A 20,521-nucleotide genomic window follows, 5' to 3' on the forward strand; every position below is an offset into this window, starting at 1 on the left:
CCAACAGCACCATGAGCCAACCCTGCCTTCACAGGCCTAACTCTGCCACCAGGCCAACAGCGGGGCTGGACCCTGTTCCCTGCTCCGGAACCTTTTCTCAGGTAAAGCTCCTACAGAGGACTGTCTCCAAGAGAGGTTTGGGGCATCTGGCCCATTTCTTTCAGGAAGCCTGCAGCGTTCTTTGTTCACTCTGAATAAAACTAAGGCTATCTAATTATGTAGTCAACTGTTTTGGTTAAGTGCCTCATTCCGTGTTCTAATTATCACCTATCCCAAAGGGGAGGGCTTCATTTTACAAAAAGCAGTGAGAACAAGGTTAACCTCCCCTCCCAAATCTCTTCATAGATGAGAAAACACACAGCTGGAGTCCTCAACATATTTAACTGCAGTGTTTATCAACATTAATTTGTTGGTTTTCTTAGTAGAAATTCACTCAAAACTAACAAACAGTCTGAGAAAAAAATATCTAGCTACTAAAATGTCGATGTTTCATGCCTAGCCTAGAAGTTCGAGTTGATGGACTTAAGCTACCCATAAAGAAATTGTTTGTGAATCTCAAATTGGTCATAGATTAAATTAAAAACAAACAAACAAACAAAAAAAACTAAAACCAAACAACACCTTGAAAACCAATTTAATATCTAATTAAATTATTTCTTATGTGTCCTGATACAGATAAAGGTAGTAACACCTTAATGACTGTCTCTCACATGCTAATACATTATGGCTGCTATGAATAGATCCAAGGGCAAGCTGTACTTTTAATTCCAACCTTCAGCTAAGAAGCAGTCTAAATGCTTTTCTGCATTGTAATGAATCCTCAGTTCTAAAAAGTATTTGCTTGACCCCAACAAGATATTCACAAAGTTTGCTTTACATTATAACCTGGCTAGAGGCAAGTAAGTTTCTTGTTTGAGTAGATTCCCCACCTTATCCCTTTTTTATTTATTTATTTTTCATAAACCTGTAATTTGGAATTCATTAAAAATGTTTGTGTGAGATATTTCTTGATACTCTGCTTTATGCGTCCTGATGCCACCTCCTATTCCAAAGTGCTTTAAGTTTAGTTAAAATTTTACCTTTTCTGAAAGTAGATAATTATATAGTGTGCTGTATTTTCTAGGTAATTATATGCTATTAATATCCATTATCTCACCCAAGAGCCTATCTTTTCTACAAATCTAATTCTCTCAACAGCCTTCATTCACATGCTTCTGTGTGCTTGCTAAATAAAATCATTTTGATGTCCTTTTATCATTACCAATTCAACATATTTGCAATCATTGTCAGATTTCTTCATGTCACTAAATGTTAGTAGTAATGATAATATAGTTTTTAATCTTTTAACTTCTTTACTTCTCCATATACCAAGTCAGGCCTATTTTGATACAATTGGCCTCAAATTGCAAGGTCACAATTCCAAACAGAGAAAAACAGAAAATGGATGGTAGATTTGTCCACTAGGATGGAGTAAGCCTGTGACACAAACATATAGGAATTTGCAAGATGTTTATGGGATGGTATTTCACAGTATTCAGAATATCTGGAGCTAGAAAACACATACAAACCCATGCAGGCCATAAGCAAAAACTAGTTGGTGTATTGGGGGAAAAAAGCATAATGATAGTTCGTGGCTACAGAGAAGCTGATAAAAATGCAAAGAGAATGCATAGTGACTTCTTTCTAAAGAGAGTAATACAGAGGGGGTTGGAGAGTAATTTTACAGTGGAGAAACCTGACAAGCACTACTTTACCAGGCAATGACGTTCAGCATGAATGGTGATAAATCCTGTTGATTGTGTATACACTTGAAATGATGGATGAGAATAGCACTTTACCTGTGATTGTCTTAGTTCTTCTATCCTGTATATCCTTTATACTGTAAATAATTGATAAAGAATATAAATTTGTGTTGTTATAGTTCTGAAGGCTGAGAAGTCTAAGATCAAAGTACTTTTAGGTTCAATTGTCTGGACTGTTCTCTGTCTCTGAGATGCTACCATCTTGATAATACTCTGGAGGGGAGTAAGGTTGAGTGGTCCCCTGGTAAAAGGGATGAGATAGGCCCAAAATCATGGAACATCTGCATGAAATTTCTTTTCTAAGCATCTTAATCCCATTCACAAGGGTAGGAGCTTTCAGGACCAAAGTACCTCTTACAAGCCCCACATTTTGACACTAACCCATTGACTTTTAAGTTTTATCACATGAATTTTGGAGAGGGCACATCCAATTTCAGCAGCAGTCTTCCTTCTCAAGATTCTAAACTATGAGAAAAATAAATAAAATCCTACAATTCAAATTGAAGAACAGCTTAAAAATGTATAATTAAAATCCCTCGAAATATTTAAGGTCATCAAAACCAAAGAAAGTCTGAAAAACTAAGTCTAAAGGAGTCTAAGGAGACATGAAGACCAAGTATAACAGTATCTTCAATGGAGTTCTGGCACAGAGAAAGGACACTAGGCAACAACTGAGGAAATCTGAAGAAAGCATGAGTATTAATAATAATGCATCAATATTTCTTCATTCATTGTAAAAAATGTATCAAGAGAAAGTGAATATATACAACTCTTTGAGATATTTTTTATTCTAAAAATAAAATGTTTAAAAAATTAGGAAAAAAAGAAATTGAGAAAAATATTCATATAGACATCAGAGAGATGAATTCAAATAATAAAGATAAAAACTTCTGGCTTGATGATACACCAACTAGAAAGAGCTCAAATCAAGTTCAGATCAGGGGCCAGAAAACTTTTTTCTCTAATGAGCCAAACAGTAAATATTTTTTTTTTTTTTTTTTAGCTTTAGAGTTCACAGAGTTTCTGTTACAATGACCTAAATTCTGCTACTGTAACACAATAATAGCCATGGACAACCCATAAATAAATGGATATGACCATTTAATATAACTTTATTTGCAAAAACAAGATGGCATAGATTTTACCTCTGGGTTCTAGTTTATCCTCCCCGGTTCTGTGAAGTACTAACCTCCTGACCAACACAATCCTGGGAATCAAAATGACAGCAGAAAAAATAGGATGAATATTTAGTTACTATAACTGGAATTTAAAACACAGATGGGTAGGAAGAAAGCATGATCCTAATTACCTGAGCAATGGCACAAGTCAGAGAGATTTATTTGAGTTTTCAGGGTTATAAATATGACTCTGCACTCCCTTGACTGAGGACACGATCTGCTTCAGCGGATGTTCTAAGGGAAAGGAAGACACAAAGCCAGGGGCATATGTTCCCTGACTGGTACCCAGAATGAAGATGGAACTGTATTGCTAACCTTATTAGTAAAACATTTTTTTCTATCAAATCCTTTGGGCTTATTGTTTAGAAATTCTAATCAGTCCTTTCCTGAAGGAGGGGAGGTAGACAAGTGTTTGCTTTCTTTCTTTCTTTTCTTTTCTTTTTTTTTTTTTTGGTACCAGGGATTGAACCCAGGACCACTTAACCACTGAGCCACATCCTAGCCCTTTTTATATTTTATTTTGAAAGAGGATCTCACTAACTTACTCAGAACCTCGCTAAGTTGCTGAGACTGGCTTTGAACTTGCAATCCTCCTGCCTCAGCCTCCCACGTTGTTGCTGGGATTCCAGGTGTGCACCGACACCATTCTGGGCTGTGTTTGTCATTTTTGCTTCTAAAATTTAAGGACCTAAGAAGGGGCCAATGCTTCCTCAAAGATTTAATGAGCTTGTTGCTCATCATGACAGAAAATGAAGGTATGAGGAGGTTGGTGATTTAGTAAGCAAGTGGACTGAACTAAAGCATGGAGCTCTTTGGCTCAGTGCTGGCTTCCAGTCCTTTCCATTCCTTTATTATATGTCAGGCCCTGCTTGGGCCCTCTTCTTTCATTCTCAGAAACCACACAGAGATTCTCAGAAACATAGCATGTGACCAAAGGAAAGAGTCAAGAACTCTGGGCTTATCTTTGGGCTTTCTGGGGGCCAATATTTCCATCATCTTCATCATTATTTGACTTGAAGCCATCATACTAAAAACTACCTGTTTACATATGCATTCCACAGGAGTAGGATTGGGGCAGAAGTTTACCTTTCCCAATTAACACATTGGCACAGTGTTTTCTGCCAGCTTAGTTATGATTTAGTTCTTACTATTAACATGAGGAAATGGCAGTAACTAGGGAAGTGTCAAGGGAATTGCCCAAATTAGGATACTGCATAACAGTAGGCTCCATATAGTCAGATGTTTATAAGTGAGCTCTAGGGCACAGAAAGGCAGGAGTCTGGGGACTTAAAGTACAAGGAGAAATGCTAGCTAAAGAAAAAGTTACCTACTTGCAACTGGATGCAGTATTGACACTGCAATCTCTATAAGAGATGCACACTGCAAGGGGCATCAGTCCCTATGACTCACTAATAGCTATTAGGTGAAGTTAAAAAATCAAAGTACTTCAAAGGTCAGCTGCTTTCTTCATGATGCATATTGCTTCCTTGGTCTTTTTATTATATTTTCCTTTTTTACCCATTTTCAAAGAATCACTTATATTGTTGACCTATGAGATACATATTATTTGTTGGTATTTTTGAGACACTTTAACATTTTTAAATATGTGTCCTTGGTGGGAAAGAGGTTCATAGATTAAAATTAACTTTTCCTTGTGCTCTGTGATCTAGGAAACAATATACATAAGTATTCTTGTATTCCCTAGAAGTTTGACATTCCGTAAGACCAAGGCAAACAGAATTGAATGAGATATGCCAAAGATCAGAGATTCTTATTTCAAGGAAATAAAACAAATTGAAGAAAAGTCAACATGTTGTCAGAATCTGAACTAATCAGGGCTTCACACACAAGTTATGATCCACTAGTCTGATTATTTTCCCAAACAATTTTAAAACACATAATTTTCCTTATCCTCATGGTACCTTTCCATCTGCCCTTTTTTGTTGTATTTTACTCTCCTTTAAGGGTACTTTCAGACTTCTCTTGTCACTGCATCTAAAAAAACTCGACAGTTACTGTTATAGAACACTACAAGACTGTTCTGTAAAGGAGGGGCACCCATGTATTTTACAACCAGGAACATTTAAAAAAAAAATTCCTCAGATGTCTTAAGGTTAAAATCGGAAAAGTTTATGATGATGGAAGGGCGGAGGTCTCAAAATAAAATGTGTCTGGTGGATGAAGAAAAGCCTACTAAATGCCAGAAAATGTCAGGAAGTAGGTCATAGCACTTCCAGTGGGGTCAGCAATCTCCCAGGGTGGCTACAAAACACTTGTAGAAACTTTGTAAAGAAAAGTTCTAAACTAGAGCTGTGGCTGTGCTGTCAAGCACTTGGTGGCTTTTTATATCTATCTCTAAAAATCATTGGTCGGAGTTAGTGGGGTGTAGGTTTAATTACAGTTTCATTTCTAAGAACCTGAGTGTCTTTGCGTAAACCAATTTACACTCTCTGGAATTCACTTTCTTGGGTGATTTCCAATCTGACAGCATAGGTTTATTTTTAGTGTTAAATCAGATGGGAAGTAAGAGAAATCAAATAACTTTAGCAATAAATAAATAAATAGATAGATAGATAGATAGATAGATAGATAGATAAATGTGACATTACTAGGTGAGAACTGGAGTTGATTACAGCATTAATGGAATTGCTATATAACCAAACTGTGGGAGAGGCATGAATAAAGCCAGCTTTGAGATGCTTACTAGATGGATATTTATAGATCTTTCCTCTTAGTCACTGCAAAGAGGATGAAATCTCCAGGCATGTCCAATCTTTGGTTTACCCATTTAGACTTCAAATTCAATGGGAGACAAGACAGGTTCTCACCCAGTTCCCATATGGTCGTGGTTATAGAGCATATCACTTATTAGCTACTTAGGATTTCTCTCCCTTTCACACTTGTAAACATTACCTCAAGTTGAATTCTTGCATTTTATCTCTTCCTACTATAATGTATATGCTTCAGAGATGAACTATCCCCAACTCCACTAGTTCAGGTATAGTAGCATCTTCTTTGTTTGAGAGATTATTTAGGATTAGGCCTGTATTCTAGCAGTGAGTTCTGAGAAGGGAGTTTCTAGAGGTTACTTTAAAAACATATCCTGGCTTTTGAAAGAGATGAAGAAACTAATGGTCTCTTTTACTATGGTGCTTTCATGTTCAGATGTGAGGCCAATTCTGCTCAAGGCCATTGGCTTCCATCTGATGTAGAAAAGAGAGATAAGAAGGATAACCCGGGGGAATCTAAAGCAAAGCCTCATCTGCTTCTCAACTTTCACTAATGTAACTTAAAATCAAATTGAGCTTAGATTGATGTTACTTGCAGATCAAATTACACCTAATTTATACTCTATTTTCTAACTTCACACTGTCTTGGTGAAGGCTATTCTATCAACCTTGAAAATATCTCAGTTTTCTGTGTCTCTGAGGGGAAGAATAGTAATTTTCCCCTTTACAAATATATCTGATATGTGATAGAGGGGTGAAAGAAACATCCACATGTATTTATAATAAAATATAAATTCCACCTATGAAACTACAAGGTAAGTCCAGTATCCTTGAATTTGCAAACAGAATGTAATCATGACTTACTACCTCCACTATCCTTTCTGTATTCCAAATGAATTCACTTTGCCACTTTTCTTACACAGAGGAACAAGAAAAAATTCTCAGAATTAAGGAAATGAAGTCCTGAACACTGATGATAGAATAAAAGGCAACCAATAAGAACCATTATGTAGTATTATATAATTTCCATCCTATGTTATCTGGATGGTTAGATTTAATAATCTCAACAAATATTGCTTTTTCATAATTTCCCCATTTACATTAGGAGTTTCATAAAGTTAGGTCATCCTTTTACCCTTAAGTTCAGCAAAACCATAATATAGGGCTCTTTGCTTTGCATAATGAGCCCTCTTGTTTGACAATCCAAAGAAGTTAAAATTTTTGAAATGGGATATCAGCTATAATACTAACATATATCTTTTCTCCTTTACCACAAATCCTTTGCTCTTGACACTGAGTTTATCTCTATAGGAGCAACAGTATCCTATCATTGAAATGTGTTGTCCCCAGGGTCCAACTGGCTTTTCGACTCTTTACGGAAGCAGTTGCTTACAGCTGATGGATAGAAAATAAGAGCAGCGAATCTCACAAGCAGCAGCCCCTTGTTTGCTTCTTTTATTTTGAATTGGTTTCTTGGTTGGATGCAGAGTATAAAGCATTGAGTAATTTCATGCATGAATGATATTGACAGCGTCAGGGAAAGTTACTTCAAATCTAGATTAGGTGTCTATTTGGTAAGGAGAAATCTTTGCCCCCTTCATGATAGGAGGGGTCACACTTAATCAACCTACTACCAGAGTTCTGGCTGGTCCTCTAATACACAGTGTCATCTCATGGATTTGGAGTTGATCTCAGCAAGAGGAATAGCCAAGTCAAGCTCTGTAAGGGAGAATTCCGTATGATTAATCACAGGGACAAGTCCAATATCTTCCCCTTTAACTACTTTGTTCCTTAAGCTGATTGTATAAACAATGGCCTGGCTGGGAAAGCAGGCTAATGGATATCTACAGAAGCATCCTTCTGAGTATAGAAAAGCTGTTTTGCAATGGTAGCCTTTGAGTGCATACATGTTTTCACACTCTGTGAAAACACTTTTTAAGATACCTGTAATGAAAGATATTTGTGTGTGTGTGTGTGTGTGTATATATATATATATATATATATGTGTGTGTGTGTGTGTGTGTGTGTATGTATCATATCTGTCACAAACCAGTGATTTTCTAATACTCCTTGAAGTCCCTTCTTAGATCTTTAGCCACATACTCTTTCACCCAGACTCCTTTCCACAAAATCCTCTTTTTGTTCTTCTTTTATTGGATGTCTGACCAGGGTATCATTCATTACCTCAGAATCAATATTCATCTTGACCTGAGTCCATCTCTCCCTTTGAGACAAAAATGAAAAACAAGGTTTAGTTTTTGAAGATCTTCCAGTGAGATGATTTTTTTCCCCACCATTATCTGATAATCCACGAGAAGAATTTTAACACTGTTGCAAAACACATCTGGCTAGTTCTACCATATTGTATGATGGTGTCTCTAATGCAGGCTCCAGTTTTTCCTCTACATAAACTGATCATTAAATCAGGAAATCATTGGAAATGGAAGGAGACCCTCAGGGTTATACAAAAGTACATACAAGAGGAAGTGAGAGGAAAGGGAAAAATAATAAAAGGGGGAGAAATGAATGACAGTAGAGGGGGTAGAGAGAGAAGAGGGGAGGGGAGGGGAGGGGAGGGGGGATAGTAGAGGATAGGAAAGGCAGAACACAACAGACACTAGTATGGCAATATGTAAATCAATGGATGTGTAACTGATGTGATTCTGCAATCTGTATATGGGGTAAAAATGGGAGTTCATAACCCACTTGAATCAAAGTGTGAAATATGATATATCAAGAACTATGCAATGTTTTGAACAACCAACAATAAAAAATTAAAAAAAAAAATCAGGAAATCGTGACATAAGAGTGAGAGGTGACCTGGGGTTGTATTTGTGTAGATATTTATGATTTCAGGTTCTACTTTCTGATGGTTGCTGTTGGATATGTTTAGTCAGAGTGATTAGAGAACATCTGCTCTATGTTGCCATTAAAGTACAATAGTCCCCAGAGATCAGAAGCTCTTTCTTAAGAAACAACAGTTTTCTACTAAATGGATCCTGACCTCAGGTGCTCTGTTCCAATACGATGTATATTTGTGTCACTTCAGTCTGAAGCAGAACATCAACCTGACAATGAGAGACATGGTGCAGAAGCACCAGAACTTTAACACACCTCAGATGTCTTATTAGTTACCTGTTTCTGCACTAAAGAAAAATTACTCTTAATAGTTAGGACTTAAAACAATAAACATTTATCTCAAAAGTTTTTTGTGGGTTAAGAATACAGGGATAGCTTAACTGGATCCTCCAGTTTCATAAGGCTGAATCAAGGCCAGAGCTACAGTCTCATCTAAAGACTTGAGAGGAGTAGAGGAAAGGGAATATACTTCCAAACTCATTCATGTGGATGGTATTGTCAAGATTCAGTTTCCTGAGAGTCCCAGTTCTTTGAATACCTTTGACCAGAAACTTCCCAGAATTCCATGACAGGAACTACTAGAGGAAGAAGGAAACTAGAGTCTTACTGATACTACCAGTGACCATTTTGATGTGTTCTATTTGTTAAAAGCCAGTTGATTCTGTCTACACTTGAAGGAAAGGGATTAAAAGGATTCATGCATTAGGAGGCAGCAATCATAGGAACTGTTTTAGAACCTGTTTACCACAGAAGTCATCTTCTCAAAGCATAAAATATTTTTGTTCATCTGAAGCATGAAGGATGGACATCCAAATATGATATTTTACCTGCAAAATATAACTAAAGTCAATAGATATATAACCTCCTTAGTGAAGATAAGGGTTATATCTTTATATGCAAATAAGAATAGGCCACTATGTTCCCAGAAACTTCACAGCAGTGTCAGTATCCTGTATTTGTTGTGAGACTTATGTGCTCTCTGCTGTGCCTCATATATTTTTTTTGAAATCTGTAGGATACTTCTTACTCATGCCTATCAGATCCTGTCAGAATATTATCATTAAGGGATCAAAGATTGTGGCAGGAATAAAGTAGCAGAGCTTCTCATTACACAGCTCCTATAGCAGGAGAGACAGTTTGGCTGTGGTTGGTCCCTACATACTGGAAAGAAGAAAAATGTGTTTCCTAGGTCAAGTGCTGATGAAGCAAGAGCTGGGCAATGGTCACAAAGCCACCCCCAAGTCAGTGTGTGATAACATAAATGGTTTTCTTAGCCTCTTCGGTCTTTCTTCCAGACTAAATCAGAACATATAAAATTGCCAGTGAAGAAAGACAATAAAGCGCTTTTAGAAGATTCCAGTATATTTCCTTGACAAGAGAAAAAGAAAAGCCTACTGGATTTTAACAGTGTGCAAGAATGAGGAAGCAGACAGCACTGTATATTTATAGCACAGAATTCATAGAGTTCATGTCTCCTAATGTTTTTAAATTCCTTCCTCTGCATTGCACCAAGGGCATTCTTGAAGGTTTTGAGTATAAGCCTGGATTAGGTTTGTGTAGTCAATCCAGCATCGAACTGTATAGTTGGTTGTTGAAGCAGTACACAGATCACAAATTTCAGGTGAGCTACTGCAATAAATTGTGACAGTTCTAAATGTCTGCCCTGCTATTCTTGGCCGAATACCTTCAAACTGTCTGTAGAGTTTTCATTATACATGAGAAAAAATATACATATTTTATGAATTATTTACTTATTTACAGACAAACAGTGCAGTATAAGATTCTAAGGGAATACTGTGAAAAGATTTTTGTGGGTGTGTTCTAGTTAAATTGCAGAATAACAATTCTCTACAAAGATTTATGGTGTTAAATAACCACGTTATTAGATTCATGGATTCTGTTGGTTAGAAGTTTGGGAAGATTATTGAGTGGATCTCCATTTTATAATCTCTGAAGTCTGAGCAGGGCGGAGGTAAGGTTGGGAAGGATTCAAAATCTGGAAGCCGTAATCACCTGGATGCACCTTTGCTCACCTGTGTGGGGGCTGATAATGCCACTCCATGCAATCTCCTTACTTGAGCTACTTTGAGCTTCCTTGGGCCTTGGTAGCTAGGCTCAAAAATGAATATTCCAAGAGAACAAAAGCAGAAGCTGCAAGTTTCCTACAGCTGAAGACTTGGTTTTCTTAGCCTCTTCAGCTAAGTTGGCACAGTGTAACTTCTGCCAAACTCAAGACATATGGGGATCAATCATATTGATGGATGAGAATGAGGTCCCCTTGTCTCAATGGTAAGAATGTCAACTGATTTGGGAACCATACTTAAAACTGCTTCTGAAGGGATTTGAATTTTTCTGGCTCATCTCTATTATTGCCATTTTATTTACTTTTAGGGATCCAAATCTTTTCTCTTGATGCCTTAATGTCCCTGCAAGAACCCTAGAGAATTAAGTTTGTACCATCTTACCCAAACAATTGTACTAAGAAAAGTGGTTTATTCAGTTGAGTCACATAAATTCCTCAAGCTCTTTCTTCATTTTAAGCTGAAGGTTTTTAGATGTCATTTTCTCAATTTACTTTAACTTCCATTTACTTTAAGAAATTGGAACAATTCTATTTTCTACTTCTCATTGTCCCTTAATCATTTACCAAGATTCAAACATCAAATAATCTAAAATCAGAAATAAAGAATCAGAATAAGAAAGGAGCTGATTGTACTTCTTCACAGAAAATTACAGAGAATTGCTAACTAATATAAGAAATCCAAAGGAAATGTGTGCCAGTGGTTCTACTTCTATGAAGCTATCTTCTTGGTCTCCATTGTCACAGGTGAACATAGTTGGTAATGGAATTTACTAGCCCCTAACCCAAGCACCTACACAGATGATATGAACATCTTTTGTTCAAAGTGTTCAAGATTGATTAGATTAGATGCTACAGAAGCTGATGCTGATTGGTGAAAATAATGGCATTGGTGAAATTCATGAAACCAAAGGCTTAATATTTCAGGAACACCAGTATCTCTGGGGTCATAGCAGTGGAAATACACATAAGCTGCTTCTTCTGATGTTGCTGTCAGTCAACCATCTCCCACCATCTCCAGTGATCAGAATTCTTAGAAATTACTAATTATGTGTATTGTATAACAATTACCCAGGTAATCATTTTATTTTCTCATGAAAATTCAATTTCCCTCCCTATTCTAAGCATGAAAAGTTGCAGTGCAGGCACATGGACAAACCTCTTTGATGGAAATGAAACAGTTTTTGTTGTTGTTGTTGTTGTTGTTAGGAGGGTGACTTCCCTTTATAGTTCAAAGATCAGGAGAACATGTCAGGCAAGGTGCTTCCTGAAGAAAAATAGAAGACTGCTAATTTCTGAGAGCATTCCTGCCACTATATTATTTCTGCCAACTTCAGACTTGGGCTGAATCCAGTGGCTACTTGTGTAATTGAAGGGTTCTGGTGTGGTTCCCTCTGCTCTTTGATTTACTTATCATCAGCTGTTCCCCATCATTTGGGCTTTTCCTGCCCCTGCTGGATCACATGTAGTGCTGCCAAGATGTAAGAGTTGGTATTCTCAGGGAGAAATATAAAGGATTTAATGGGATAAGGAGTTTAGGGGAATTAATTGCTGGGTCATGATGGAGCTTCTTGTTTATTTTATTCTCTGTTTGCTGGAGCAGCCCAACATTAAGTATCCCCTTCCATTCCTGGATCTTTTCCTCATCAGTTATATTCCTTAGCAAGTATCTTCCATGTTTAATGGGCTCTCCAACTTTAGGACAACCAGGAGATAAATATGGATTTGTCTCTTGAGAGGCACATTTAAATGATTAGAATGATGCTTCAGATCTGTAGTGGATTTTCTTTTTTAGCTTTCCCTCCTTCCCTCCCTCCCTCTCTCCCTTTCTTATTTCTTTCTTTCCTTTCTTTCTTTATATTCTTCTTTTGGTGGTGTTAAGGAGTGAGTCCAGGATAACATGAATGCTAGGCAAGCTCTCTACCACTGAACTACACACCAAACCCATTGTAGTAGATTCTTAATCCTATTTTTAATCAAAATTAATAAGTGAAAGTAAAATGAGTTTTGTTTTTTCTGTTTATATTATTCTCTTGATCTTCATCTTTAGCTGTTTTTTTTTTTTTTTCCCCAGCTCAGGTTTATTGGCTTCAAGATAATTTTTATAATTTATTTCATTTCTCTAGCAGGATGAGTTGTTTATATTTTAAATATCTGTTCAGCATTCTCTATGTTCCTGATCAGAGTTTCATTTCATTAGTTTTTTTTGTCAGTTATTTTATTGCTTCTAGTTTCATATTTTTAAGCTTTCTTGAATTATTAATTTCTTTACATTCCTTATCTTACACTATTTTATATTATATTGTATAATCTTATCATTTGTTATTCCAGATCTTATTTTTTAAAGCCAGTACTTTCCAATTTTATGATTACAAAGTAGATGATCTATAAACTTCATTTCTGTTTCCTCCGTCATATTTTTATGTTAAAAATGTACCTCCTTCTTCTAACTTTCGTCTTATATGATTAATTTCTTATTTGTTGTGGAATACTTTAACAAACCACCCACTGGTTCTTTTCTTTACTAAAGTATTTGAGTGAAGACCCTTCTAGGACTGGTATTCTCAAGTAGGGTAAATTGACTTTCATTTTAACCTTACCTTTCTTCTAAAGTGTTCTTGGAATACTTGATTTCCTGTTGTTTGCTGTGAATATGGCTTTTCCTTCCTGCATCCCTGCTCACTATGCAAGAAGCAGTCCTGAGAGGCCCTGCTGTGCTCCTGCTGTTCCATTGGTGATTTCTGGCCCATTCATTTGGGAGCAGCGAGGATCATTTTCTCCTGATTTCAAACAGATAAAGAAGCTCAACATTATATACTCATTTCTTTCATGATTCTCTCCTCTTCTTATACCTCTAGATATTAAGTCTTTGGGGTTTCCTTCTGGATTATTTTTTGCAGGGTCACACTGCTTTTTCTCTTCTCCCAGTAAAACAAAGTTCTTTTTTATTGAGATTTATTATGAGTCTTTTTTTTTTTCCCTAATACATCTTTCATATATACTATAACCAAAAGCAATTATTTCAATCTGTGGTATGCTAAATGGCTCCATTTCTTAGCTTCTGGGTTTGTTTTGCATTTTACCTCTTTGCTTATTTTCCTTGGTTGATTTCAGTCAGTATTGATAGTGTTTAGGAGTGGTTTATGCTCTAGTTTCTGTCTTTCATTTTTATTGCCTCCTAATTCTCCCAGAAATATCAAAGGAATATAAGTAAATAGTTTGTAAGGTTTGCTTCTGGCCATCATATTAGAACAAGGGATGAGACCTAATCTTCATAACTTGTAGCCAACATCTCCTTTGAGCCCTAGTCTTTAGAACAAGCACACATGTTCAGAGATTTATTCTAAAAAACCTCAACCTTCTGCCACACTTTCCTAACCATCTCTCTTAGGACTAAGCAACTACATAAAGTGTTACTAGAAGAACCTTTTTGGTTCCACAGAAGACAGACTTTAAATGACAAATGAAAGAAATCTTAAACTGTTTAAAAAGTGCTAAAGAAATGCCACTGTGTTTAAACTGTGAAAAAAATCAATATATTATAACATACACTTGGATTTTCAGCGCAAATGGTTTAAATGCCAGGGTAAAAAAAAGGATGGCCTTATCCCAACTTGAAATGTTGGGAGTGTGTGACTATAGTCCCTTTAGCTCTTAGCTAGTGTTTCTTTTTCTATTTTGGTAGGGTCTGTTCTCCTGCTTCACATGTTATCTAGTTATCTAGTTCTGGCTCTGTAAAAACTAGCTCTAAGTCTGCGATATGAAAATTATGTTGGTAAACACCTTCCTCAGATATAGGTCGACTATTTGACTATTCAGCTCATCTGAGACATCAAATCTCAGTAGATCAACATACATTCATCAAGTGCTTCTAATTTTTCAGGCACTTTCTAAAATGTCTTGAGAATGAAGTTTATACATCTGTACTAGTTTTACAGGGCTTCCATAACACAGTATCATACAGTAGGTAGCTTCAATGACAGAATTTTATTTTCTTACAGTTCTGTGGGCTAGAAGTGAGTGCTGTCAAGAAGCCTGCTTCCTCTGAGGGCTGTGAGAGAAAGATCTATTCCAAAGCTCTTCTTTGGTTTGCACATGGACACCTTCTCTCTGTGCTCTCACATTATCTTCATCTGTATGCAAATTTCTTCTTATAAAAATACTAGTCATATTGGATTAGAGCCAACCCTAATTACCTCATTTCAACTGTAATCACCTCTAAAAAAGACCCTATTGCCAAATACAGTCAAAATTTGAGATTTGGGGACCATAGAAAGTTAAATGAGAATGGGGAGGGGGTGCGAAATTCAGCAGGCAATATAACATACTATTGATTGCATTATTTGATTTGATATTGCTAATAGCACAATATCACAGACAGGGTGACTTAACAGAGTAGAAGTTTATTTCTGATCTATGGTTAAACGGTCACTTTTAGTGATGATTTTCTTGCTTTCAACGTCTTGAGGTAGCACAGACCATCCTAAGGCAAGAGGAAGGGAGAGTAAAGACCTATCCAAATTGATTTTTATGGGAGACACATTCTTGAGATAACTCATTAATCTGCTAATCACATGGATGGATTAACCCATTCATGAGAACAGAATTCTAATCACCTCTCAAAGGTCCTGTCTGTCCACACTTCTTAATATCCCACCATGGGGATTAAATTTAAACATGAATTTTAGAGGAGACAAACCATATTCAACACATAACAGAATTCTAATATATTGGTTAAGAGAAAGGGCTATGGAACTCATCTTCCAACATCTGCACCCTAGCTTTCATTCTACCTCCTTTTTGGGTTATTCTTAGCAAGTTATTTTTTTTAGCTTTCCTATGCTTAAAAATCCATGCATGTACATTGAAAATGTTATAGCAAATTAAAACAGAGCCCAAGAGAGGAGAACCTATGAATAGATAAAACTAGTTACATCTCATAAATGATCTGCAAATATAAGTGAAACTTAACCTGAGCTGTTTCTTGTAAATGTCTGTATTAAATGAAACTTACAGCTAATTGGACAGAAGCTGCCAGTTAAAGTATATAGCCAAACACTTTCCATCAGGATAGACAAATAAGGCAATGGAATATCTAAGCAATTGCTATACGTTTGGATCAAAGGCCCATGAGTTGAAGACTTGGTAGCCTATGGTCTATTGGGAGGTGGTAGAGCCTTTAGGAACCTGGGCTTTATGAAAGGAAGGTAGAACATTGGAGGCATGGCCTTGAAAGGGATATTGGGACTCTGATCTTTTCCTGTATTTCTCTTTGCATCTTGACCACCTGTCAAGAGGGGAACAGGCCTTATCTACTACATGGCTCCTGCTATGTTGTACTGTGCTATCTACCATAGGTCCAAAGGGAATGGGGCCAAGACAACATGGTTCTGCAACTATAAACCAAAATAATCCTTTTTAAAAATTAAATTGATTTATCTCATGTATTTGCTACAGTAATGGAAAGTTATCTAGCACAACAATCAAATATTTTATTTGCTTTACTTCTAGTAAATGCTACAAAAGACCTCCCTTATATTATCTAAAAAGAGCCTCTAAACCAGACCTGGTTTGGAACTGCCCAACTCATGAATCACTGTGTGCTTAAACAAACTCTTTAAAATTTTATTGTGCCTCAGTTTAGTTTTTTACAAGAGAAATAATTATTTTACAGGCCCATTTTAAAATGAATGAATTAACACATGTAAAGTGCTTAGAAAGTACAGAATGCAGACAATAATAATATCCCCTATACAATTCAATGATAGATTTTTTAATAATAAAATAAAGGGTGGGAGATATGGTATGCAACATATAAATCCACCATAATGACTAAATCAGGCACATACCTGAGTAATGATTATTATAGAGATCAATAAAATTTATTTTGACAAAAATAATCATTTGAAAAACATGTAAGTAAAGACATTCTAGCAGTAGCTCATCAAACACATTTAAACTCCCTATAAAGGTTCTGGCGCTAGTGAAATAGAATGCTCTTTGCCTTTCTCACTGAGTTTAGTAATAAAACCCAAACAGAATATATGAAAAAGCTGTTTGAGAATTGAGAAATGTAATTAGTGGGATAAAGGACCAGGATTTGAAATATATGGTCACAGAAAGATAGACTACCTATAGGCAGCCAGGAAAATTTTCTCCAAGAAGAAAATGAGGAAGAGACCATACCATCCTAGCCTGGAGAACAACCTGTTTCTGCCCCTGACAGCTTCAACCACAATGACTCTTCCTTAGCTAACCCTAGCAATGGCCAAACACAAAATCTACCCCCTTCCTCTTGTGCCAAGAAACCCTGATGTTAATGAAGACTTAAAAACTACTCTTTCTCGATTTGTTGAAGAGGATGAAATAGAGTTAAATCTCTTTCTAAATCCTATATATATGCATGTCCTCCTGCCAATCACCAATAGGGACAGATGAGTCCATAAAAATGCCTAGACTTGGTTAGGGGCTGGCATGAGAGAGAATGGAGCAAGAGGGAAAAAAGCAAAAGAAAATTGATTGGGACCTTGCTCTCTTTAGGAGCTCTGCTTTTCTTCTATCACTCTAATAAATCCTACTATTTTGCTATTACTCTTGTGACTGTGGAAACATTTCATACTTTGAAGTCACAAGATAAAGAACCCACCTAGTCACCTTCTGTGCTACACTACCACACTGATGATGATAATTGTACCTGACCTGAGTGGGAACCTAACCAACTAAGGCTACCCCTAATAAAGGTGTGTGTATTTTTATAGACTGGGAGCAGCTGTAGAAGAAGATCTCTTGTTTTGAATTAAGGGGCAGAAAAAAGACCCTTGGTATTCGAAGATAGTGGGGAAAATATCCTGGTTTTCTTTTTCTTTTTTTTCCCCTCTTGCTTTATTTACTCTCATGCCAGCACTCAGACCAATCCACTCCCAGAGGTGGTGGTGACAGTCACAGTGAAAGCAAGGTAGCCGCAGGCACCTCCAAGAAAGTAAGGCAAACTTTCCTTTCTAATGAAGGAGCTGTAGTCCTAAGGGTTTGGGGGACACTACCATTGCTTTCCTTCTCACTTTATACTGACTCTGCTATTCCCAGAGATGACTACACTCACAGGAAGTATGTGGCAGAGCAGGGCAAATAAAGCCTCAACTTTCTAACTAATAGGGGAATACCAGGAAACTGAAAAGTAGAGGGATGCTCCCAGTTGATGAGGAACTTAGAAAAATGACTCCATAACGTGATGTATGAGCCACCCGTGGGCTGAGCATGTATGGATTTTATACCCAAGCAACATACCAAATTTTTGAAAATTAAAGAATAGACTGCTGTCCAAATCCCAGACTGGCCAGTGATTAGTATATTCATGGAAAAGATTTGAGTAGTAAAGGCAGTGACAGTAGAATTGACATCAAAACCACAATAAGTAGAACTCTTTGATTTGTTCTGTAAATCCAAACATGATTGATTAATCAATATTAAGTATTATCTATGCAAGACATGGTCTCACAGCATGACATTCAAAATGTCCAGGATGCAATTTAAGATTAAGCAGCTCAAAAAAAAAAAAAAAAAAAAAAAAAAAAAAAAATCAAGAAAATCTTGAATGACAGGAGAAAAGTCAGAAACAATAAGAATGAGATGGCACTGATGTTGGAATTTACACAGTGAAGAGTTAAATTGCCTGAAATTGAATTATGCGTATATCAAATGAGTATTATTCCAAGGAGGTGGATGCACTGTTGAAGATTTTGATGCCTGGGCCACAATCTCAAAGTTTATGGGTTTAAGGGTCTATGGGTAGACCCAGGGGAATTAATGGTTTTCAAAAACTACCTAGACCATTGTTATGACCAGCCAGGTTTGAGAACCCTTGGTCTAACTCAATCTACTTAGTCTTCAGAGGAGAAATCTGAAGTCCAACAGATTTCTCCTTATCACTCCATGCCACCTAGACTATGAATATTATTTATTATCAGTTGTTTTCTGAGTAGGCCAGCGAGGTAACCAGACTTTAAATCCTATTCTTAATTGTCTATGTATGCTACCTTTCATTTTTCAGAAAGATCCTTTTGAATTGTGTATTTATTTCTTAGAAAGACACCAAATTAACTTGACTTTTTTGGCTTGATTAAAATGTTGGGGAGAGGTAGATGGTGTGCTTACTTTGGACATGGAATTTGGGGAGATGTTATAATGTTCCTTGACTGAGATAAATAAAATTTAGAAAATATATATTTCTAAAAATCAAAATTAATACAAAAAGGTCCATGATGAGCAAAATATAAAAAGTTAAAATAAAATAAAAAATTAGGAAGAGTTCTGTGTAGGGCCATATTAAAAACTGAGTGTCCTCATGAAAATAAAAGGAAGACCAATAGAATACAAGAAAGTAATCACAGGAAGGACAGAGAGGAAAGGAAAGGGAGCTATTGTTACCGCTGTTGACCAGTGATGAGTCCTTGCTTCCCCAATGTTGAAGAATAACACCAGAGAAGCACACAGAGGCAAGGTCAGAGTAGAAATTAGAAGTTTATTAAAGGACAGCAGAAAAGACTTCTCCTGGAGGAAGAAGGAGACCCAAGAGGTGGAATCCGTGGAAGTGTGGTTGTTTCCCCTTTTAATAGTTCTTTCAATGATGGAATGTAGGTTGGAAGACCCGAGGGGTGGGACACAGGTGGGCCAAAGAAGTAATCTGGGCAGGAAGGACTTCATTAACACTTCTTTGGGATGGGCTATCTCCAAATCTGTTGGGGGCTGTTTCCTGGGCTCCATTAACATTCCTTTGGGATGGACTTTGGGCCTAGGGCTTTTTGGGACTTCATTAACATTCCGTGAGTTGTCCTGCGGTTCCCGGAATTCATTCAACATGGCCTCCATTTTAGATCTTACTCAATATTAGACCCGATTTACCTAACTACACTGACTACCTAATTTTAAATCTGGCTTCACTATTAGGGATTGAAAGTGATCAAGTTGTGTTACACACAGATATGAATGTGTAACAGCGAATCCTACTGTTATGTATAATCATAAAGCACTGATTTAAAAAAACGAGTCGTTCTCGAACTATTAATATTTTCACTGTCTTTATTTGGAATTTTGATGTTTTATTGGAATTGGAATTTCCTTTTTCTATTTTTTTTTCTTTTTACATCAGTTTAATGCACTAAATATTGCCATTGAATGGTGCATTGAAATGTTGTTTGTCTTAAGTGATAAATTCTCAGGTAAATCTTTGGATATTTTGCTTTGAGAGCGTGTATTGCTTGCCTCATCTTGAACTTTGTCTTGAGCAGTGCATCTGCTAAGCAGAAACTAGTTGGAAGAACAAGAAGCTCCTGACCATGAAAAGAAACAACTGAAATCATTGGCAAATGAATATTCTTTATTTTACAGCTGTTACTCTTTGAATATGAGGTGTTCCCCAAAAGCTTATGTGTGAGACAATGCAAAAGGGTTCAGAGGAAAATGATCATGTTGTGAGTTCATTAATCAAATCAGTGAATTAATCCCTTATGGGATTAACTGAATAGTAATTGGAGACAGGTGGGATGTGGCTGGAGAAGGTGGGTCATTGGGGACGTGGCTTTGGGGCTTATATTAGTATTTGGAAAGTGGGGTTGTAAGGGTCCCGCGAAACGTCAGAGAAAGAGACCACCAAGTGACCACTCATGCAATTGGCAGAAGGGGGATTTATTGAACCAGCATGCTGGGGCTCCGTGCCCACTCAAGAAGGGAAAGCAGCCCAGAGCCCCGAGCAGGGGCTGAGCACTGCTTAAGTACACTTTTTGGGGAGGGCAGAGGGCTTTGTATACATCAGAACAAATCATCATTAGGCGCGGGAAAATTGAATAACAACTCCTAAACATGATTGGTTCATTCATT

Source organism: Marmota flaviventris, chromosome 14 (genome assembly GCF_047511675.1).
Source record: "Marmota flaviventris isolate mMarFla1 chromosome 14, mMarFla1.hap1, whole genome shotgun sequence".
Lineage (NCBI taxonomy): Eukaryota > Metazoa > Chordata > Mammalia > Rodentia > Sciuridae > Marmota > Marmota flaviventris.